This window comes from Cynocephalus volans, chromosome 7, assembly GCF_027409185.1.
Source record: "Cynocephalus volans isolate mCynVol1 chromosome 7, mCynVol1.pri, whole genome shotgun sequence".
Classification (NCBI taxonomy): Eukaryota; Metazoa; Chordata; class Mammalia; order Dermoptera; family Cynocephalidae; genus Cynocephalus; species Cynocephalus volans.
In genome coordinates, this window is record NC_084466.1 from 152,748,727 (window position 1) to 152,773,171 (window position 24,445).

Genomic DNA, 24,445 nt, shown 5'->3' on the forward strand with positions numbered 1-24,445 from the left:
ACATTTTCTGGTGGGCTTATTATTTCTTTATTGGAAAGAAAGGCCAAGTGTCCCGGACATTCCAGAAACAGCTTTTGTATTTTTGATTGGTGTTTTGAAATGTGATGTTAGGTCTCATAACACTATTTAAAAATAAATTCAGACAGAGCAGTTGGGAAAGGAAATAGGAACAGTAGATACACACAGAAGGGGAAAACACCGTGGCAGAACTGGAAAAATAAATTAGACATTTGCCATTAGAACTGGCCAGGAAACAACACCAGCACTAATTGATATAGTAGATCTTTGCATGAACCCACAGTCACAAGAGGAGCCCTGCCCTGTCCTGTCCTGTCCAGCTGCCTCTTCTCCCAGTCCTGAGTCATCCTCAGCTGGCTCCAAGCTCCAGCCTCGGGTTTGGCAGCTCATAATAGGCAGTGGAATTAGATCTGACCTTTGCAATTGTGGCTTTTTTTTTTTTTTAATTATTAAATTTAAAAATGGTTAAATCTCAAATGAGCTAAAATCTTTTGTACGAAGAACCCGTCTATCACTGCTTTTGTCCATAAAATATATTTAACCTCAACCATGTCATTAAAGCCAGTGAATCCACCAGGCCAGTTGGGTTTATTATGTGCACAGAGAGCTCAGCCATTGTCATCTGAAAAGGACAGCAGCGGTTCCCTCCCTCGCAGGCATTTTCTTGAGTTGCTTGGCAAAAGCTGTAGGCGGGAAGTTGAATCTTGTCTGGAATAGCGTCCACTTTACCTCCTCGTCCCTCCCCCACCCACAATCCAGCTTGAACAGAAAATGCTTCACAATGAGAGAGAAATGCCCAACAAAGGATAGTTCGCCAGGCTGACAGCACATTCTGGGGGAGAATGTGTGTAACAGGCAGAGAGTCAGAGGGCCTCGTCAGCATCTGAAACTCTCAAGCGGCCCAGCCTCAGATACCCAGCTGCAGTTTCCAGGTAGGACACACAGGGTCTGTGGAAGTCCAGTGTCATATAAGACAGTGGCTCTAAACATGATTTGGGAAATCTAGGCTTCCCAGTGAAACTGTAAGAGCACCAGCTCGAGAGTTTGATAGACTTGAATTAGGGTTTGTTTCTCTGCCGCTTATTCCATGTGTGAATCTGGCAAATCATTAAACCATCCATAAGTAAGAAAACTTATAAAATAGAGGTAAAAAAATATCTCTACCTTGAAGGGTTATTATGTTTTGAATGAGATAATATGTGTCAGATCATTAGCACAGTGCCTGGCACATAGATATCAGCTGCCGTTCTTCTTTTCTTTTTCTTCCTCCTCCTCCTGCTTTTTTTCCCCTGGAAAACAAACTGTGAAAAAGGCCAAATAAGCTGTGTGTGCCTGCTCTATCAAATGTCAGGATCCATTGTAAAGCTGTAGTCACTGTGGTAGTGTAGTACTGGACCAACAATAGACAAAAGTCTAATAGAACCAAATAGCCCAGAAGCAGATCGTGCATAAATTGCACTGCAGTCCACTGGGGGAAAGCATGGACTACTGGATAACAAGTGCTGAGAACACTGGTAAACCATGTGGGAGGAATGAATGGGATCCCTACCTCACACCATACGTGAAATTGATCCCAGATGGGTTAAATGTGAAAGGTGAAGCTCGAATACTTTAAGAAGGAAATAAAGAAGACTGCTTCATGATATGAGGAAAGGACAGGGTTTCTTAAGCAAAACAGAAAGGTTGATAAGTTAGATTATGTTAAAATTCAGAACTTTGAAGAAAAACTTGGACAAGCTGTTTGCAACATATTACCAAAGATTAATATCTGTAATATAGACAGATGAGAAATAATAAGAAAAACAAAACAAAACAACCCAGTAAAAACATGGGCAAAAGACATAGACATTTTATGAAAGAGTAAACTGGAATGGCCAATTAACATGAAAAAACACTCAACCTCACTTGTAATCAGAACAATGCATATTAACACCACAGTGGTCTACCATTTAATACTTGCCAGGTTGACGAAAGTTATGAAGTCTGACAATACTATGCACAGGTGAGGACGTGGGGAATGGGGACTCATGTATATCACTGGTGAGAAAGTAAATTGGAAAACCACTTTGGAAAACAGATGGCATTGCCTTGCAATGTAAGGCTGAGTGTGTGCATTCCCTTCAACCCCGCAGTCCTGCTCTGGAGCATACAGCTCAGAGAACCTCTTGTTCACGTGTGGCAGGAAAGTGTTAGGAGAACGTGTACAGCAGCACTGTGGGTACGAGCAAAATGTTGTCCATTGATGAGAGAATGAGTACAGTGGAATATTGTACACATGGGAAAGAAATGCGCTGCAGATACCTACAAACACCTGTATGGATCTTTGAAACATGATGCTGAGTGGAAAAAGCAACTCACAGAAGACAATACAGAGCAAAGTGCCATTTTTATAAAGCTCAGAAGCCAACATCATTAAAGGGTGTTGTTCAGTTAATGGAACGACAAACACGCACCTCAGGATCCCGGCTACCCCTCTGGAAGAAGCCGGGGGATGAACTGGGACAGAGCAAGTAGGGAGCACCACCAGTGTTGGAGTTGTTCTGCTTTTCGAGGTAAATGGTGGTTTTGCCATGTGCATTGTATTATTCTGCTGCATAACCTACACACGTCTTCTATATATTCTTTTGAACGTTGAGCATTGCATAATTTAAAAAAAAAAATAGAGTGGCATGGAAGGGCTAGAACTGGGACCAGCTGCAGCTGCAGTCTCGGGTTGGCTGTCTGGAAGGTGGGGAGTGAGGAAATCGCTGTGAAATGTCACCCGAGAGGCCGAGCTCACACCAGTGAGAGAGAAGATGGGAAGGTGCTCAGGAGAGCAGAGCTTGCAAGGGATTGCTAGACCCCTTCCAAGATTCAGTGCATTTGGTGACATCCTGGGGAAGAGGGGGACTAAATGTGGCAACCAGTGCTCTTCAAGCTTGTACACGTGTGCAAAAGAAGACGGCCAGGACTTTCTGGTGAACAGAACCAGTTTTGCCAACTGAGCTCTCTTGGGATTTCTCTTCCCACTTAATGTCTGATATTAGTGTTGTGCAGTGTATGCTGTTACTAAACTCTTTAGCATAAAAAATAAAGCTGCTGTGGGAGGGGCATGTCTGTGAGCTTCGGCTTTCTGGTAGTTTATTTGACTAGGGCATGGAGCTGTAGGAAAGAACTGCTAGAATGTGTGGGGACAGTGGTTTTGAAGCCTGGACAAAGACAGTGGGAGGCAGTTGTTCTTCAAAATGTCCATAGTTCAAGAGCATTTTTAATGAGATAAAATAAAAAAATTAAAATGTAGAGTATTCTTCAAACTTTAGGGCACATATGAAGGCTCTTCACCCCGTGCCATTAGGGAAACGTGAGAGGCTGTTTCTCCTACTTCAACCCTTCTGTATCTTTTCCTTCTGGGCACATTAAAAATGCCCTGTCCCTTAGTATAATGGACCTGAAGGAAGGTGGATAGCTCATTATTTTAATAGAGCATGGGTTAACACTCCCCAGGTTCTTACTGACCGGTAGACAGTAATGCCTTTTATGGACCCAGTAAGGCATTGCACTGACCTGGAAATAATGGGTCAGTGAAAACATTTGGAGTCCAGTGTGTTGCTTTCTTATTTGTTTATCCAGAAAAATCTGTTTGGGTTCTGTTTCTGGTCATTTAGCAAAGGTCCCCGTTTGATCCATTGTCTTTTATGACAAAGAAGTGAGGGGGGTGGGTGTTCCATGATCAGCAAAAAGCCTGATTTGCTGGGAGTCTTGGTTTTCTGCTTATGCAACAGTGTTAAAACCACTTCTGTCCAATGGAAATCACCAACAGAGTTTAGCAGGAGTAGCTTATCACCAGAAATCTTTGATCGATGTCAGATTTGCTTGCTTTTTTTTTTCTTTTTTTGGTGGCTGGCCAGTCCAGGGATTGAACCCTGGGCCTTGATGTCAGCCAGCACCACACTCTAACCAACTGAACTAACCAACCAGCAATACCAGAGATTTTACTTATTCTCTTGAAGTTAAAACAAGATTCTGTCGCCTCCTTCTGTCATTTTCCCGTCATCTTCCATATTTAAGATTGGTTAAAAATCTCTGCCCAGCATTGATCTGAGGAGGACTCAGGAATGAAGCTCATCTCCAGCTAACGGCAGGTGCATTTTAATTGCAAAGCCTAATTTGATCATGCACGGCTTCCCTGTGCTTTACAAACACAGATTTTAAATGTGTGTAACATTAGAATATGGAAAGCCTTGGCCATTCCACCCCCCTCCATGAAAGTTTACATTTTCCCAATGCTTAAAATATAGAAAAGGTAACAATTAACATCATGCTCCTAGTGTGTGTGGTGGCCCTAAATAGCTTATGGACTGTGTGTACATCTAGAAGCAATAAAGTCATGTTATTATTGTATTAAATAAAAGAAGCATCTTGGATCATTAAATATGAAGATCTCTATTCCAGTGGCCAGCAGATCCATGGATGAGATCTGCTTTTCTTCCTCTTCCCAATCAGCTGAAGACCTGGGAGGACAGGCAGAGAAGCCCAGAAAACCAGTCTGCTTCTAATTGTGTCTTTACAGCCAACTAGGCTACCAAAATGATTGTCTTTTTCTCTCCAAGCCTTACTGACCTGTGGCTAATGAGATTTGTGCTTCGATTAGTTGTAGAACATAAATTAGCTAATCAATGGCAATGCATTCACATTATTTCTCATACATGAGTTCCGCTGCAGTGATCTGTATTTAATATTCAAATCAATTTTGAATACTCAGGATGATTCCGTTAATGTGGCATGCTGGAAGCTGGCGGCATCTGTAGTCTCCTGGCCGATGAGGACTAGGCCAGGCCCGGATGACACACCTGCCCCCATTGGCTTCTGGAGCTTTGCAAATTGCCTTGCCTTCCGGTATACACGGTGAGGGGCAAATGGGGTTCTGCAGAAAGCTGGATGGAAAAAGCGAGAGAAAAGCTGGGAGAACACACAGCCCCGAGGTGGATTGTATCCTGAAAAGGGAATCAGAAAGCAGGGAGCCAATTCCAGGTTTTTGATGTGGAAACTTTGCAAGGAACGAGATTCCCCATCAGCGTCTTCACTTTTTAGCACCGTGAAGCATATCTTTGCGCTTTGCTGTAATTGTCTCGTCTGTACAATTAACCGGCATCTTGGCGTAAAATGTGGAAATTTGTACAGTCTTCTAGGCATCTGTGGGCTTTATGGTACAAGTTCTGTTAGTACTGAAGCCACAGAAAATTAAATGTTCCCCAAAGAACTTCCAGATGTGCTTTATTCTAATAGGGTCATTATACAGTAAATTAAAAAGCAGGGTAAATGGAACTGTAAAATTTAAATTACTCTAAAACCACATCTCTTTGCTTTGAGCATTCATTTGTGGGGTTGCATTTGCAATAAATGTGAATTAGGCAGCTGCAATAACTGTTAATCATATATTTATAAAATAGTAATGAGGAAATGAATAGCGGAGTGAGACAGCTGCACATGTCTCTAATAGTGTGTCAACTGTGAACGTAATAAGATGTGGAATATTGTTTGGTGCTGGGCTGATAATACAGTCGTATGTAAGAGATCACTTCAGCCTCTTAACTTTACATGAAATTATACATAAAATCCATAAAAGCCCATAATAATGCATTCTGCCTCTGAATTGTGTTCAATATTTTTCTTTGCTTTGATTTTCTGAAATGAGCTCTACTTTCACCAAAGTCATCTTCCAGGGATCGGTGAGGCTTTTGTTTCAGGCGATGTCGGGCTTCTAAGATTGCAATTGGATCTAAAGAAACCAGCACGATGCAGGCAAGGAGTTAATGGTGGTGCTTTGTTTTGTTTTCTCTGAGCTGCCTTAGGTGGCCAGAGGTGCGCTTTGTCCTGGGCTGAGGAAGTGGTGAGCACAGACCTCCCCAGATGCCTCCTGATGTCAGGATTGTGCATTCAGGACACTCACTGTCCACCAGAGCCCCTGGACTGCAGATTCTGGCTGATGGCAACAGGGACATTGCCTTCTGCCACTTCCAGACAAATATCTTCTTAGGGGTCTGAGGCTGGCAACTCAGGGTGGGCTTAGGAAATGCAGTGGAAATCCCATGGACTGGTGTCTGGGAAGGACAGCTTTCCTTCCTTCACATATCCCTACCTGACCCCGTGAGGGTTTGAAGGTGCTGGTTTGGTGATGATGATGTCTGGGTTGGAGAGAAAGATGAAGTCTGATTCAGGTCTGGCAAGGTGAGAACGGGGGCAGCTCTTCCGTGGAGCTACAGAGGCTTGGCAGCTTCCTTGGCCTAGTCTGGCCCGGTCTTCAGAAAAACCCCTCTGCAGTGACCATCTGGAAATTGGGGCTTTTGGATAGATTTCTCCCTGTGCAGCATAGAGGTAGGGAGGGGAACACTGAGATGGAGTGTCACATGGAGAGCTGATCCTGAGCCCATCTCATCATGTCCCTGCACGTCATAGCGTTGCTGAGACAAAGCACATGTCCTGAAGAGTGGCATTCAGGGCTCTGCATGGGCAGGCCCAGTCAGATCTCCCTCCACCCCCCACATTAAACACCGTGGGATCCTAGATGTGCCTGGTCTTGAGTTTGCTGGCTTTGAGTGTGCTGTTCCCTTGGTCTGGAATATTCTTCCCTGCTTGCAAACTCTGGTGGCTCTTGGACTTCCACCTTGTGAAACCTTCTCAGACTCCTGGACACCTTTCCTTATTCCCCAGCGCTCATGGTCCTGTGTGTGCATCCCCATGACAACAACGATCGTATTGCATCTTGGAGCTCTGTAATTAGTGCCGGTCACCCCCTCAGATTGAGGGCTCTGTGAGTGTGTTTGAATTCTGGTGCCTGATATGTTTCGATTTGGAGAAAGAATGAGTGGATGCAGTCACGGGGCGTTGGTATAAGTTGAGACAAAAAGGCCTGGGCAGATCTGACTTCAACCCTGTTGTTTCTGAAACTGAGATAAGCCCACCTTTTCTAAGGGCAGCCTTCAGCTCTTGGGGGAAAGGGGGCTGCCTGCAAGGGGCTGGAGAAGGGGTGATTCTAATGGAAAGTGTACCCCTGAGATGCTCAACGTGGGGTGCCTCAAACTAGGACATGGGGTGTCCATAGCCACGCTGCCCAGCACAGGACTTTCATAGGACCCTCACTGAAGGCAGCGTGTTGGGGGAAGGACAGCCTATTATTCTCTCTGGGAAGAAGGGGGTGGGGAGGGAAGGAAGGTGAGAGAGTGAGGGAAGGAGAAGAGGGAGAGGAAGAGGAGCAGGTGGAGTTACAGACACACTGAACATTCTGTAATCTCCTCCTAAACGATGCTCACTTCCCAGTAGTTCAGTACTGAATGTTTCAACCAACAATTTTATTAATTACAAAAGCACTATCTGGTCATTATAGAAAATGTGGAAAATAGAAACAAGCACAAAGAAAATAACTGGGGACATAACCAGCCCCATCTGGAGATAACTCCTGTTAGTATTTGATATACTTTCCTTCCAGTCTTTGTTTTATTTGCGTCCATATCCACGGGTCCAAATATAATCTTACTGTGGATTGGATGTCCCCCCCTCCCAAACTCATTGAAGGTTAAATTGTGTCTCCCAAAGTTCCAGGTATTGGCCCTCACTGTGACAGTGTTAAGAGGGTGGGAAATCCTGTTATGGTAATTGAAAGGTGTGGCGATGAAGAGGTGACTGGACTGTAGGACCGTGCAGCAGGGAATGGATTAAAAACAGTGGTCAGGGGCGTGGTGCTGAGGGCTTTAAAAGGAGAGCACGTGAGAGCCTCTCTCTTTGCTCTGCTATTTTCTGCCATGTGAGACCCCTGCATTGCTGTAAAACCACCACCAAAGAAGAGCCTCACCAGATGTGTTCCCTGGACCGTGGGCTTCCCAGCCTCTGAAACTATAAGCAATAAATTTTGTTCTTTATAAATTACCCAGCTCCAGGTATTTTGTTATATGTAACAGAAATGCACTAATTTAAAACTATTTGTATTCAAAATATTACTACTTTTCCTATCATCAAATGTTCTTCTATATCATAATACATCATTTAATGTGACTTCATAGAGTGTCCAACACGAAGACATTCATAATTCATTTAACCATTCTCTTGTTTAAAAATTCCGTAGTTTAGCCATTCTTTATACATTTAACCATTCTCTTATTGTCTATTTAACCAATCTCTATTTATCAACTATTTATAAACATTTTTAAATCTTTTTAATAATGTTATTAAAGTCTGTAAAAACCTTTGCAATTTAATAAAGTATGATGTCTCCCTGTAATTTTAATTTCAATTAATTTTCCTTTATTTCTAGTATAGTAGAATTTTTCCCTTTGTTTTTTGCTTACTTATATATATTTTTCTCTCGAGGTGACCAAGTACAGCCATCATTAATTGAGGAAAGAGTGCCAGCACCGAGTGTTTATGGGCAGCATTATTTCATTCAGTCCTCGCATTAACCCCACAAGTAGACACTATGACCCACATTCAATAAGGGGGACTGAGGCTTGGTGACGTTGGGATCCTGCCCTGAGACACACAGTTAATAAGTGGTGGGCCTGCTACATTGCAGTGTGTGTCTGATCATTTTTCTACTGGGGTGCTGATAGCTTTTTCTCCAAATTTTTGGAGCTGTTGGCATGTTAAGTCATTAATTCATTGTCCATATACATAAAGCATAGTGTTTTAAACACAGCTCTAGTGTCTCAGTGTTCCCCGAAAAGAAGGGAAAAGGCCCCTGTGGACCCATTGCCCTCTGCATTCTGACTTTGTTCAGAGGTTCACGAGTTTAGAGGCTCCGCTTTCTGGATTCTTTCCCTCTGCTGTCTCATGGTGTCTTTGCCATGTGTAAGGTAGATGGAGTGATGACTGTTCCTCATCTGACCATATGAGAAGACTGAAGTCTGCTCAGTGTTGGAGATTTGGCAGGCAAGCCAATTAGAAACAAAACACACAAAACCCCAAATGACATTAATAAAAACTGAAAAAACAACGCCCCCAAATGGTGAATTAGTCGGTTTGGATTGGGGGTAGGGTGGCCAGATAAAATACAGAATGCCAAGTTAGATTTGAATTTCAGGTAAATGATCAATACTAAAATTGCTATAAAAAAGACCTATGCAATTTTTGGGACATACTTGTACTAAAAAGTTATTAATTGCTGCTTATCTGGGAGTCCTGTATTTTTATTACCCACAGCTCAAAATGCTAAGTGGGGAAAGCCTGATGCAGTCCATTCACAGAAATGATACATTGAGTGCTGTGTTGGAGGGGCTGAAAGAGAAGTGGGCTGGCTGGCAAGTTCACTTTTGTTTTAAAACTTTACACTCATTCCTTTCCATCTGGTTTACGCACACGGAGTCGTGCAAGGTTAAGGCAAGCGATCTGATTGCCTCCGTGTGGATGCATGGGTGTGAAGTGGTGTGGGAGGTTCCTTACCAGCCTCCTAGAGCAGCCTGGCATTTCCGGAGCTGCCCAGTGCTTCTGGATCCTTTTGGAGGTGGAACTTGTGGTGGGAGGGGTTGGTCATGACAGGAGCTAGGTTGGTTACTATATGGTCTTCCTGTTAAAAAACAGAACATGCAAAATCCTACTTTCTTTTCTGATTAAAAAAGCGATAACCTGTGTAGCCAAAAAGGTGTCCAGCTAAAACACCAGTTTGTGATGACCATTGCAAGAAACTTAGGAAGAAGATGAGAAGGAAATTCAGTCACCCAGAATCCCACCATCTAGAGAAAATCACTGTCAGCATTTTAGTGTACTTCCTTCCAGTCTTTTTTTCTGTGCTTTTTATATTCTTCGAAGTGTAAAGTCTGGAAGCCCAGGCAAAAGTGGCCCCTTTTTCAGAGACGTCGAGCATCAGGGCTTGCATGGGAGCTCAGTGAGTGCTGAGCTGCAGTCAGTGGGGTCAAGCTCTCCTAGGGAAGCCGGGATGGGGGAGGGGAAGAGTTTTCACCTTTTGTACTGCGTGGGGCTAGCACTGGGCTCCCTCACTGGCCGAGCTCCAGGGCAGTGGCTTAAAAAATTTGTTAGGAGCATTTTGGTCTCTTTCAAATACAGTTTTATAGGGAATCCTAACATATGTAACAGATAAAAAGAGCATGTTGGTGGTATAAGTTTATTTTAGAAGTACAAACGAATGATAATTTGAAATCTATCTGTTTTGAATTTGAATTTATGAGTTACGTTTACAACCTGTAACAGCCTCAGTATCCAATGCAGGTGAGATTATTGTTTTCATAGCAGTGAATAAATCCTGCTTGCAAACAGTAACGTAAAAAAAATAACAACCACAATTATTTGAAGTTGACACGACAAGCAAACAGAAAGGACATTGTTGGGGGGGAGGGAGGAGGGAGAAGGGAGGGAGGTTTTGGTGATGGGGAGCAATAATCAGCCACAATGTATATCGACAAAATAAAATAAAATTTAAAAAAGGCTCATTTTGAAATTAAGGATGCTCATTAATTAAACAGTACTAAAGGAGAAAATTATTCTGAGGCTTAAGAGCAAGTTGCAATACTGTTAATTCACTGGGCTGTCTCCACTGCGTTCAATTTTAGAAGGCACACAGTTATGATAAAATTTATGTATGGTAAAGGAGTAATTTGGAACAAATATTTGAAGAACCCCTGAGCAACCAGAAGAGCCCCACGATATTTGAGAAAAGCCTGGCCTCTGTCCATAGCTCTCAAGACAGCAAGATGGTGTTGTGAGGGTGGGCTGGCCAATGCCCAATCCAAAATCGTTGGTCATCTTGGGATCAAGAGGCTCTTGTTGGAGTCTGAGCCCACGGGCTTGGTGTCAGAGCTTCACCACTGACCCCAAGTGCGGACCCATGAGCTCCCCCAGGAGGCTGTAGGTACCTGACGGTTGTCCATTCTTCCGCATGGAATAGTAATGGCTACCACTTACCGAGCGTCTATGAAGTGCCAGGCCCTGTGGAGGGACTTCACATCATTGGAAACATACTGTGAAGGACAATGTAAGAACGTACACTCTGCTCCCAGGCAGAGGAGCAAATGTGGCTGCAAGGAACAGTTTGGAAAGCCTCTTAGAGTGGGAGGCAAGGGTCTGGCGCACCACACAGCCTTGGTTTTGATGAGTGGGCTCTTTCACTGCAGGGTGGAATGCTGTCCCTTGGGTCCCTCATCTCTCCTCCCACCCACTAATGAGTGAGTCTTATTTAGAGGAAAGCTGGATGCAGTAGAGATTCTCCTCTAAGAAAGACAAGATACAGCTGTGATGTCACTCGGGAAATATTTGTTGAGGAGTGGACGTAAAATGTTAGCCTGCAGAGGTGCATGCATATCTTGGTCCAGTCCTGACAGCATATAAGCAGAGCAGGATCTTGAAGAGGGTTGACAGCAGAGGCCACTCTCTGCTGCGTGTGCAACTTCAGGTAAGGCACTTAATCTTTCTGAAGCCCAGCTTCCACATCTAAAAAATGGGAAAACCAGCAATAATAATTCTAATAGCCAACAGGTACGGGGCACACATTCCCTGTGCTATATGGCAGATACTGTTCTAAAAATTTTACTGTATTAACTCATTTAATTCTTACATTGACCCTCCCTGTGAAATAGGTACTTTTATCCCCTTGCTAAGGTCCATGGCAAAGCCCTCTCTTCCCCTCCCCAGAGGTTTTGAATAGGAATCTATTTCTTGCAAAAACAGGAGCTCCAATGTGAAGATCACATTAGACTATATCTGTGGAAAGGGTTTTATGTGCTCTGATCTTGAGACAAATTATAATTTATATTGCTTTCAAAGTTAATAGGTAGTAAGCTTTTGCATCCTTTATAACTTAAGGCTAACTAAGATTAATCCTCTGCATGGTGCTAACTTGATAGAAGTATTCTTTATTTCATGGAGAAGACACTATGCCAACAAGACCATTTTCCCACATGGGTGGTACCTGTGGGCACCAGTGGAGACTCCCTAACAAAGCCCACCTCCCCTATAGACTCTTACCACGTTGGTTTGAGTTTCATTAGCAACGTCTGGCTGCAACAAAGGAGGGAGGTTAAATCGGTTGCTGCGGGTCCTTTGTGAAGGACTGCTAATCTCCCCCAAATTACTGTCCTTTGAATCTCTGCTGCATCCAGCTTTCTTTCTGTATGTTGGCTCCATTTAAGGTGATTAAAGTGGAGATCTGATTGGATAAGTTTATCCAAATTCTGTAAACGCCACTTCTGCACAAATGAACGCTTGCAATCAATTTAATTTTTCAAATAGAATGATTAAACTGCTATTATTGTCAGATCATTTTTTTATTAAGAAAACCTTTTAAAATGTTAATTATTAGCTAAGCCCCTTGAAACACTTTCATCTTTCCCGACTTTGCTCTTGAACAGAAAGAATCTGCTTGTTCCTGACACCAACCGAAGGGAAATACAAGCTTCCCTTTTTTACACCTGCAACTATTATCCTTAGCTCTAATATTTATGTGAATTTAACTTTAATTTTTCTGCCTTTCATCTTCTGAATTAGTCATATAATGCACAGATCACTCCTTCACTTCTTCCTTCCTGTTTATTTGCCTTAACAATAGATTCATTAACTAGATTTGGATGCTCAAGCCATGCGACCACATCCATTTCAAAGGAAGATTTAATGGCATTTCATATTTTTCTACATTAAGGAAGATTAAAGTATATTACAATACCCTTTACTGCCCTATTTTCTTCATTTTAGAAGTGGTCAGTTTTAAAATTTTTTTCCCTCTCTTTCTTTCATCTGCAGTGTTCGATAAATTGTCCAGGCCTTTCAGATGATAGCCCCAGCAAATTGAGTTCTATATTACAACTCAGACGCATTGTTTAGCCCATCAGCAGTCAGATAAAGCACCCCTATTCACACAGGACATCAAAAGAACAAATATATGTTCGAAGTGGGTAAAAAGAGCACTGAGACTCAGATATTTCATTTTCTTAATTGTTAGTGATTATTTGGCTAGATTCAGGGTGATCATTTTGCTGACTCTGAACCTAGACTTTTTTGCCTGATGTAATAGTGGTGCGAAATGCATATCCATATCTACATAGACCTATATATATATATTCATGACCACAAATTACACCGTTGGCAGGCAGGGCAGGTGCATCATCTTTTAGTAGCCCAAGGGGCCGTCATACTAACATTTTAATAGCGGGCAGTAATGTGAAATGCAAGATCCGGACTTATGCCTTTTTATTTCAGCCATGTACCATCTCGTGAAATAGTCAGGGGACTTTAAGGCAGTCTTAGGCTAGAGCAAGGGAGATATTAAGATTTAAGTTTTTTTATTTTCTGTAAGGCAGAGGAGGTCAAGGCTATGGGCATCCCTTGGGCTGATGTTTTACTTGGGTGAGCCATCTATCAGCCCAAATCATTGCAGAAGCCCTGCTCCACCTCAGTAAAGGCGGTGTAACCTTGTTTGACACTGAGTCTAAACAAAGTTTGGGGATATTGGTAAGATGTGGGAGGAAAGGGCAGAAGATAGATTTTACGACAGTGCAATCGTGGGGTGCAGGTTTTAGGCAGTAAGCAGGTAGCCTAGTTTTCTCAAAAGAAAAAAGAAAATAATGGAAAAGTGTAACATTCATTCGGAGGCCTCAAAGGCATAAAAAACCCAATTCCAACTGTTATAGGTCCCTGCAGGAGTCTACAAAAGAACTAAGCTTTTTAAGTAAGAAAACTAGATTCTGGCCCACAGGGCCCTGTCATTGCTGCTTAATGGATGAAACTCTTTGGATATAAATATGCTGTTTACTTCTCAGCTTCAGCTTTCATAAAATATAACCTTTTTATGATTTACGACCCACAGAAAAACTGGAGGATGGATTTTTAGCTTTGAATTGGTAGGATGTCAACAAGAAAAATATAGATAACATATCGAAGTAGCAGGGTGTTAATGCCACACAAAATGATGAAATTATTTTTGTTTAGAAAAGTTAAGTTTGTTCTTAAAGTTGTTGGTGGATGGAGGTTGTGAGAGGCAGGGCTGATGAAAATCCTTGAAATGTCTCTCATTTTTAAGTCCTCATCCAGTGGCTTACAAGTTTGGGTAAATTGACTTCAGTTCTCAATCAGGAATGTCCTGTTGAAAAGTTAGGGCTAACCACATTCTTCAAAAATAGGAAAGGCTGGTTTTTTTAAAAAAAATCTAAATCACTCAGGTTTTTCAAGCTGCATTCTGATCGCCTCTTCCAACATCACAAGTAGAAGCCGCCCTGCTCCTCCAGGCAGGAGATGACAGAATGAGCCTTTTTTTTGCAAAGATGGTTGGCAAAAATGAAAAGCAGAAGCCAAATAGGCAAACAAAGCCCCCAAATAAGCAAGTAATCAAGCAGACAAGAGCAAGCTAGCCTTCAGGCCAAAAGCAATCACGGACTGTCCCCACTATGTGCTGACAAAAGCCAACACAGTCTTTGGATGTTGGACTGGAAGAAGATAATTTGTCACAGTAATTTGTCATCCAGGGGTCGTTATTGGTTTTACAGCTTTCTTGTCTGGTGTAATATGTATTTCCCCATGCAGGCTGACTCTTTTTCATGTTGTTAATGTCTTTTATTATTTCTCTTTTTTTTTTCATAGAGCACTAAAAATAAAGTTGATTTTTAAATTTTTTTGGATGCTTGGAAAAAGCGCTTAATCCCAGATGAATCAGCCAAGAAGTCAGCAAATAGGATTGCCAGCCAAAGGAATGAGGTTTTCATATTTTATTTATTTTTAATGTTTTTTTTTTTTTTTTTAGGGATGAGGTTTTTAAAACTGAATAAGTTTTATCTTTTGACTCTTCTGAGCACTGAAGGAAGGGAATTTACTCTGTTTTTCAAAAGCTGCACTCAGCAAATTTAAAATCTCATGCTCTGGAGGTTGGATGACCATATTTTCCGTCTTTCCGTAACCTAGACAGAGAACAGCTGGGAGGCCATGCCTTGGGCGGCTGTCTTGAGGTGGCTGGGATCTCGCCCACCGGTCTTTTCGTTTTAGACAACAGCATCCACTGAGAGGAACAGCGGGAGCCCTACTTCCTTGGGTGGACTGTAGAGCCTGTCTCTGGCAGGGAGACACGTGGCCTCAGAAGGTAGAGCCTTCTGTGCGGTTTATGGAAAAAGAATATTGGTCTTAGGTCATTGAATTCATTGTGGGAAATTTGTTTACTTTGTCTTTAATTTTAAAATTTAAGTATATGTATGTGTAGGGTGCAGGGTGTTGTTTCAATACATGCATATATCGTGCAACGGTTCACTTAGGGTAGATAGCACATTCATCCCCTGACCATTTCTCTTTTCTTTGTGGTGATTATGGTTAAGAGCCTCTTTTCTAGCTATTTAGAAATATACGATATACTATTAGTTCTACTCAGCCTAAAACATCAGAACTGGTTCTTCCTGTCTTCCTGTAGCTTTGTACCCATTAGTCCACCTCTTCACCATTATTCTACTCTCTACTTCTACGAGAAGCATTTTTTTTTTAGATTCCACATGAGTGAGATCATGTAGTATTTGTCTTTCTGTGCCTGACCTACTTCTCTTAATATGGTGATCCACACTTCCACCCATGTTGCTGCAAATGACAGGATTTCATTTTTTTTTCTTCTGTAGCTGAATAGTATTCCATTGTATATATATATGCCATGTTTTTGTTTTTTTAAAAATTCATTCATCCATTGATGGGCATTAGATCAGTCCCATCTCATGGCTATTGTGAATGGTGTTGCAATGAACATGAGAGTGCAGGTATCTCTTTTATATATCAATTTCATTTCTTTTGGGTATATATACAGTAGCAAGATTGCTGGGTCAAAGGGTAGTTCTATTTTCAGTTTTTTGAAGAACCTCTGTACTGTTTTCGATGGTGGCTGTTCCAACTTGCATAGTCACCAACAATGTAGGAAAGTTTCCTTTTATCTGCATCCTTGCCAGCATTTGTTTTTGTCTGTCTTTTTGATCATAGCCATTCTAACTGGAGTGAGAAGATATCTTATAGTGGTTTTAATTTGCATTTACCTAATGATTAGTGATGTTGAACATTTTTTATGTGCTTGTTGGCCATTTGTATGTCTTATTCTGAGAAACGTCTGTTCAGCTCCTTTGCCCAGTTTTTAATTGGATTATTTGTTGTTTTGCTGTTCAGTTGTTCGAGTTCTTTATATTTTCTGGGTGTTAGATGTGTAGTGTGCAGATACTTTCTCCTGTTCTGTAGGCTGTCTCTTCACTTTGTTGATTGTGTCCTTTGCTGTGAAGAAATTTTTTAGTTTGATGTAGTCCCATTTGTCTATTTTTGCCTGTGCCTTTGTAGTTCTGTTCAAAAAAATGCTGCCCCTGCCAATTTCATGTAGCATTTCCCCTGTGTTTTCTTCTCGTGGTTTCATAGTTTTAGGTCTTACATTTAGGTCTTTAATCCATTTTGAATGATTTTTGTGTATGGTGAGAGATGGGTCTAGTCTCAATCTTCTGCATGTGGATATCCAGTTTTCCCAGCACCAATTATTGAAGAAGCTGTCCTTTTCCCCACTGCATATTCTTGGCACCTTTGTCAAAAATCAGTTGGCTGGAAATGCATGGATTTATTTCTGGGCTGTCTATTTTGTTCTGTTTGTCTATTCGTTTGTTTTTATGCCAGTACCAGCTGTTTTGGTTACTATAGCTTTATAGTATATTTTGAAGTCAGATAATGTGATGCCTCCAGCTTTGTTCTTTTTGTTCAAGATTGCTTTGGCTGTATGGAGTCTTTTGTGGTTCCATACAAATTTTAAGATTGTTTTTTCTGTTTCTGTGAAGAATGTCATTTGGACAGGGATTGTGTTGAATATGTAAATTGCTTTGGGTAGTATGGACATTTTGATAACACTAATTCTTCCAACCCATGAACATAGGAAGCCTTTTCACTTAGTTGTGTCTCATTTAATTTCTTTAATCAATGTTTTCTAGTTTTCATTATGGAGGTATTTCACCTCTTTGATTAAATTTACTCCTAGGTATTTATTTATTTGTTTTTGTAGCTATTGTGAATAGGATTGCTTTCTTGATTTCTTCTTCAGATATTTTGTCATAGGCTTATAGGAAGGCTACTGGTTTTGGGGTGTTGATTTTGTATCCTGCCACTATACTGAATTCATTTATTAGTTCTAGTAATTTTTTGGCAGAGTCTTTAGGATTTTCTGTGTATATGCATCAGAGGTCATGGCTTGTCCAAAGTCACACAGAAGTGGGAGTCCTTAAACAATGCTCTTTCACAAGATGAAGCTAGCTCCCTCTGGCAAGACATGCTAGAAACAAGAGCTGCAAGGAGTGTTTTGGGCATGGAGGCTCTGAGCTGGGCCTGGAACTCAGGTATGGCTGGCTCTGCTTTTTGAATATAAATGAGATAGCTTACTGCTTTGCAGAAAAGAATGTGCCAGCTATCAGAGCTGCTCCAGACGAGCTAGCTGCTCTTGGGTTCTCTGGGTCAGGGAGGCTTCATCCAAGGGGGTGGGCACAGGCTGCATATATGGGGAGGCTGAGATCTCTGCTACCTCCAGGGGCCAGTTTGGATATACTGGAAGGTCAGAGAAGAATAGAGCGGGCTTAACCCAGGATGGGAAGGTGGTTAGGGATAGGATGAGAGCTTCTCAAGATGGGTCTCTTCTCTAGGATCCCAGCCTCTGAATTACCTGTCCCCATGTCCTAGGCCAACAGGCCTCACCAGACATTCTCACAGAACTAAGAGCTCAGCATGGTCCTTTTGGGAGGTTTGCAGGTTTGCCCTGGGGTACATGTGAATGGGTGGAGAACAAACCTTCCTCCCTGCTGGGGGCCACAGGGTCTTGGGGTGCTAGGAGCCAAGAAGGGCTTTCCCTGTGTACCCTACCATGGTGCTGGTCAGTCTGGGATACTAAGAAAAGGGAATGAGAATCCCTTCCTGCCCTTGAGGGGAGGGTGTTGGGTGGGAGGGTGTCTTGAACATTTTGACCCCAGGTGAAATGTCATATAATGCAGATATCAGAGGAGCCTGGGAGGCAGTGGCCTATGAGTCACTGTGTGCAGGGTTTCGAAGACAAAGTGGGGACAGAGGAGAGAGTTGCTCCAAGTCAGAGGAGGAGGTGACCTCTTTAGTCTGGGGAGGGCAGGAAGACTCTCCAGAAGAGGTGGCCTTGTTCTGGGCTGGGATGAGGCGGGGACAACTTACCCAGCAGTTTTGGTGGGTGCAACGTTGGAGATGTGGAATAACGGAAATAATGGCAGTGGTGTCAGCAGAGACAGCCAGCGCAGGTTGACATGGCATAGAGAAAGTCAGCATGAGAAGCGTCCTCTCTAAATCCCATTTCCTTCATCTGGAATTGGGGCTTGCAGTGTGTCCCTTCACAAACGCCATCACGGTCAGGGAGACAGTTGTTTCCTTCCTTTGTTGAAATAGTTCTTGTCTTGTTTTCATTCTTTTCCAGTGTATGTTGCTGAAAAAGAGCCTGAGGGTGCTCAATAAATATTTGTTAAACTCTTGAGTAGGGGGTGGGGCTCGTGCAGCTGCAGGAGAGCTGTGATTATAGGGGGTCAGGAAGCCCCATAGGCCTAAGCCTACAAGTGAGGTGACAGCTGGAATCGATGGGCTTCGGCCCCAGGAGGAGGAGAGATGGGCAGGAAGCAGATGGGAGTCATGCAGTCTGGTTCTGTTCCTGCTCCACCAGTGTTTCGGGATGACTTTGGGCAAGCTCCTGAGCCAGTTTCCTTGACTAGGAAAGGAGGGGTCTGGCCAGATGGTCTACAAAAGGCATTTCCGGTTCTGACCTTCTAAGGGTATGTTGGATGATGAACTCCTGTTGCCTGGAAGCCTGCTCCAGTGTGGTCCTACCAGTAATGGTACACCAGCTTCCCGCTGACCATCAGTCTAGTCCCTGGAAGCCTGTGCCAGCAGCTTTACGAGTTGCAGAGTGGAGAGTGCCTGTAGGGGCCTGCGAGGTCCTCCTGGGGTCTTTCTGGGCCAGAGGGTCTGGAGGGAGGATCCTGTCTCCTCCCCCAGGGAGTGGTTAGTGTTGGAGAAAGAAGACGGGCACACGGTTACTACTCGGTGGACTTGGAGGATGCTTGTTGTATCTCAGATCTGCCCCAATGCAAGGCCTCAGGCACAGGGCTAGAGTTAGGCAGATGGTCTCAAAATAAAAACCTTGCATCCTTTCTCTTTTTCTCCTGGATTCTTTCATCTTGGAGAACTTTTGAAGGGGGATCTTTTGAGGGCGAGAGCTCAAACTCCCATTTGTACGGCTTGTTTGGTTGACTTTAGGAAAATATGGCCCCATTGTTTCCCGACCTTCAGCTGTCCTCAGAATCCCAGACAGGATTTCTAGGCTAGCCTGGACACATCTAGCTAATACCCAAAAGGAACAATTGGTAGAAAACAAAAAATTCTTTGTGCTTTAATTAAAAATCCATGTTTGGCGTGTGTTCAGGGGCATATTTTTGCATCTTAAAATGTTTCTTTTCTCTTTGTAGTTGGGCTTCGCTTATAAACAGAGCTGGCTGAGAGTCACATTAATTTAATTTTATCTGTGATCCGCATCAGCCTAGAATGCTATTAATTTAGATTTGACTGCCAGCAGAAAACAACGTTCACTAATATCCACTTTTTAGCTGGGTAATCGTGTAGTGATTAGGATACGTGTTGTACCTAATCTTGATTTAAATAATCCTCGCTTAGTTTTTTGTCTACATAGATAAAACAGCTATTTTGTCTGTATTTTGGAAGTAGGAAATCATCTCGATTATTTTAATCAAAATCAGCATTTGTGAATTGTGGCATTCTTTTAGGAACAATTAATTGACAAGGCAGAGATTTGTCTCTCTGCCCTGCATTGTAGATCCGTGGCAAATGCATTTAGACAGAGCAGAAGTCTCAGAATGCCAAGCACACACACCTCTGGCCTCATCTCTAGGTCTCAGTGGTGTGAGAGTCAGCTTTGGTGGCAGTTCTATGTGATCCCAAGTCCTACTTCTGCCACTCAGGAGCTAGGACCTTGGGCAAGTACTTAAAATGATTGTACCTCAGTTTCCTCATTTGCAAATGGAGAGATTGCTGTCTATGTGGGGATTAGAGGAGATGGCATGTAGTTATGGAGTGTCACGCTTCCCCCAGCTTTATTTCTTAATGGTTTCATTACCAAGAGGCAGAGTCTCACAGTGATTTAGCATAGAGGTCAGCAAGGCTTTTCCATAAAAAGGCAGACAGTAAATATTTTAGGCTTTGCAATCTATATGTTCCTTGTTGCAACTGCTCGATTCCACAGTCATAGCTCAAAAGCAGCCATGGATAATCCATAGATGAACAGGCACGGGCTTGGTCCGTGGGCCATAGTTTGCTAAGCTCAGATCTGCTGTAAGGCTTTGGAGTCAGACAAACATAATCTGGAATCTGGTCTGACACTCAGCTGTCCTATGTGGCCCTGGACAAAGTATGTAACTTCTCATTTTTCCATATCAACCAACACGGCTGGAGTGGGGGTCATATGAAGTAATTAGAGGGAAAGTGCTTATCACAAAGCCAGGCACCTAACTCGATAGGTAGTCACTAGAATTCTTATTTTTGATTGCCTGTTTCTCACGTCCAGGAGCCAGAATTTAATTCCGTGTTGGCCAAGACCTGGTCACATCTGTAATGCTTCGAAGCTTCAAGGATTGTATTAGCACTGGAAGCCTGGGGAAGATGTGTGAATAAGGTAAGTGCGATATGGATAATAGTTAACTTAGTGTAGGCAGGAATCTCGAAGTGCCTTGATGATTGTTTCTATAAACTTTGCTCTAAAGAGAGTTTCTTCTTGTGTATCTGTGTCATTTAGGTCTAAGCCTTGTTTTAGTGAACACTTTTGACAGATCCTAATATCCTACCTAGTGTCCTTCCAATTTCTATAGCAAGACTACTTAATAAAACTTAATGGTACCAGAAAGTAAGGAAGTGCTAAAAAACAAAATGAAAGCAAACACACAACACCTCCCCCCAAAACTAACCAACCAACCAACCAACCAACCCACAGTGATGGAAATATGTCAAAAGGATACAGGAGCAAACTGGACGAGCTCCCAATTGCCATAGCCAGAACAATTTGAGCAACAAAATAAACAAGATAGAATTGGATTAATACCCAAAGTATAAAATAAACATTCATGAGTCCATAAGTGATTGAATAAATAAATGGGAGAGAAAAGACAAATATCAGAGGTCACATAGTGACTTCCTTCCAAAAAATACAATATCGAACGGGAGAAAAAGAGTCACTTAACAGCAGAAACCCGGCAAACATGTCCTCAGCCAGAGGACCAAGGCTGATATCAACACTGATGTCACTTTGACAGTGTGTGTCCTTGATAGGATGTGATGAAAGTGGCACCTTACCTCTGTGGTCTTCCTGTCCCAAACATGCAACCCAGTCTCTACTCGTGAGAAAACATTAGGCAAACCCAAATTGAGGAACATTATACAAAATACCCAACTAGCAGTCCTCAAAACTGTTCAGGTCATCAGAAACAAGGAAAGTCTGAGAGATTGTCACAGCCAAGAGGAGCCTAAGCAGTTGTGATGACTAAATATGTGGGATCCTAAAACAGAAAGGTCATTAGGTGAAAACTAAGGAAATCAGAATAACGTATGGACTTTAGCTAAAAAAAAAAAAAATGTTTTAAAAATTAATGACAATACCTATCAGTTGGGTGTTCACACTGTGTCGAGCACTGTGCGAAGTGTTTTACGTGAACCAGCGTGTTCTGTCTTCACATTTACAAGTGGGAAGTGAGGCTTTGAATCCACGATGTCTGACGCCACACGCCTAACGCTGTTTTGCAGACACAGCTCTGCCCTCACCTCTAGGACCGGTTTGGACTCAAGATGGACAATATGATGATCCTCTACTGAGGCATTTAAATCCATTTTCCCTTCCTCTTTTGCTAACGAAGCCCCACTTTTGTTTGGGCTGACAATGTACCCTCCTAAAAAAAAAAAAGTCCTACATATTTCATCCTGTCTTAGAGCCATGTGGCCATGTGTTCTATTAAAGAAGTGTAAATAGAAGGCTTTTGGGAGATCTTGCCTGTAATGTTGGTGCTGCCTTTTCTTCTTCCTGTCTGGAATGTGGACAGGCTGGAGGTGGAGCAGGTGTCCCTTGATCCCGTGGTGACAAGTGTGGGGATGAGAGCCACACGCTGAGGATGGCAGAGCAGAAAGATGGAAGGAGCCTGGGATAGTGATGCCTTCTTAGAGCTCCTGCACCAGCCCCAAGAAGCCCAACTCAGTTTCGACACACGTATCCCAGCTCTAGGGCTCTGCCCAGCTCCTCTTTGCTGTGGTTCTGAACTGACCAGCTGATTCCAGGAACTGGACTCTTGCCCTGTTTCTAGGGACTCCAGTTCTTGGACTTGTCCTCTCTGTGACTCAGAAGGTCACCAAACTCTGGGTACTTCTGAGGCACAGGGTCAGGATCCTGGGACAAGGGAGGCAGTAGCAGGTGGTGGGTAGCAGTTCAGGCTCCTGAGTTAGGTGACCAAGTTCAAATCCCAGCTCCACTTTTTGCACTCTGGGAGATTTGGGGCACATTACCCAATGCTTTCTCCTCCGTGAAGTGGCTTCAGGGCTGTTGAAATGATCAAGGACTTAGCATAGTGTCTGGGCATGATGGGTACTCTGTGTGTGTTGTCATATCATTGTCACTGTTGTTGTCATCGTCTAGAGAGGTGGTAGGGAGCAGTGGCATGTACAAACTGCACATGAATGTTAGTCACTACCATCATGATTCTGCTTTTCTTCTCTCTGTCCTTCCCAGGAGGGACAGTGACACTGTCTTGAAGCTGTGTTCCTTTCAACTGCCTTCATACCTCATACTGTCCCTAATGCCTCTGCTGAGTTTCCTCAGTCACCTGCCATTGAGTCAAGTCATCTAGGGCCAGAGCCTGAGCCAAGGAGATTCTGTCAAGTTTTGGTATCCCTGGTCGAGATACGGTGTGGAACACCAGGTTTGGATTTCTCTAGCCGTGGGCAGTTTCCCATGGCAAAGGCACCACCCTCTACTGGATGAGCCACTGAATAGCAGGGATAGTTCTAACAAGACTCAAGCCTCCCCCAGTTCAATGGTGCTCAGGGGCTCTCCTCTGGCTCAGTCCCATGCCTGAGGGTCACTATTCTCTTAGATTTGGGAGAATAGCAACACTTCAGAGGTAAATGGTGAGAAGAAGAGCCCACATAAGAGATGGAGATGGAACATCAGAGTAAATATTCCTGGAGGGTACAGGATACCAGAAGCCAAAGGAGTGGAGAGTTTCAATAGGGACTTGATCAGCAACAGCAATTGTGGTCCAGAGACCCATCAGGATGAGCTCTGAAAAAACCTGTTGGATTTGGAGATTACAGTCAATCCTTGTTATTTGCAGATTCTATATTTGCAAATTTCTCTACTCACTAAAACATATTTATAGTCAATACTCGTGATGATTTCATGCAGACATATGCAGAGTGGTGAAAAATCTGAGTCACCCAGTGTGCACGTTTCCAGCTGAGGCTGAGCAAGGTACACTCTAGCTTCCTGTTTCTGTTTCCATACTGTAAACAAGTGTCTTTTTTAATTTTACATCACAATCTTCACATTTTTGTGCTTTTTGTTGGTGATTTCAACTGTTTAAAAGAGACCTCAAGTGTAGTGCTGAAGTCATGTGCCTTATGGAGAAATACATACATCAGATAAGTTTCATTCGTACATGAGTTATAGTGCTGTTGGCTGTGAACTCAATGTGAATGAATAAACAATGTATATGAAATAAAGTTTCTTTAAACAGACACACACATTAAAGAAGGTTATGCATGTATTGGTTTTTGAAAATGTTGTGCCCAAAGGTTGTAGGAACCTAACCTATATTTCCCATAGGAGCAATGGTTCAGTATTTGCTAACTTAGTAGTTGCCAGCAGCTTTGTAGCGCACTGCTACTGTGAGTAACTGTATTAGGTCATTGCTGAATCTGGCAAATATATGAGTATACACCTTAGCAAGAATGGTTCCAATTGTATAATAAGAACTAAAACTAGATTATGGTGTTTTGAGGATTGAATGGGAGGTGAGGACGTGGAGACATCTCCTTCAAGAAGCTTAATTGAGAAGAGAAAGAATAGAAAGATTGGTTTTACACATGGCAGGCACTCTAAAAATTAACTTGAAATTTAAGTTTCTTGATGGATTCTTATGTTTTATGCTAGCCAGACTCTCCTTGTCACTTTGGAGAATCTTTAGCTTTGGGTAAGTAATTAAATTCCTATCAAGAGTTTCCCTGAAGCACATTACGTGGAGTTGCCTGTGTGAGCAGCAGTTTGGTTGCAGAACGGCACCTGCAATGTGAAATGTCTATCCTTGTGGCTTTCAATTTGGGGCTTATATTTGAATGTTGTCTTTTTAAAAACTCTCTATTTGGTTAGGTTTGCCAGATAAAATATAGAGTTCCCAGTTAAATTTAAATTTCAAAT